The sequence below is a fragment of the Frankliniella occidentalis genome, unplaced genomic scaffold (assembly GCF_000697945.3).
Source record: "Frankliniella occidentalis isolate FOCC.00 unplaced genomic scaffold, Focc_3.1 Scaffold64, whole genome shotgun sequence".
Lineage (NCBI taxonomy): Eukaryota > Metazoa > Arthropoda > Insecta > Thysanoptera > Thripidae > Frankliniella > Frankliniella occidentalis.
In genome coordinates, this window is record NW_026267194.1 from 495,947 (window position 1) to 496,291 (window position 345).

Genomic DNA, 345 nt, shown 5'->3' on the forward strand with positions numbered 1-345 from the left:
CTCTCTCTCTCTCTCTTTTCCTCACTCACTCTCTCTCTCTCTCTCTCACTCACTCTCTCTCTCTCTCTTTTCCTCACTCACTCTCTCTCTCGCTCACGCCTGTCACCACCCTACCACCACCACAACCTCTCCTATCTCCATCTCCCGCGCATGTAAGCAGGAAAAGTGGGGGGGGGGGGGCTGTTGCCCTTCAACACCGAACCTTCAAAGAACAAGTTTACACTTTTTATTACAAGTGCAAAAGTTCGTCGACCGTTGTTGTACTTTCGATTTTATGTTTACAAAGATGCGGAACAAATATACAAAAAATATCTAGGGAACTAAGCAGCCCACTTGTGTGAGTGA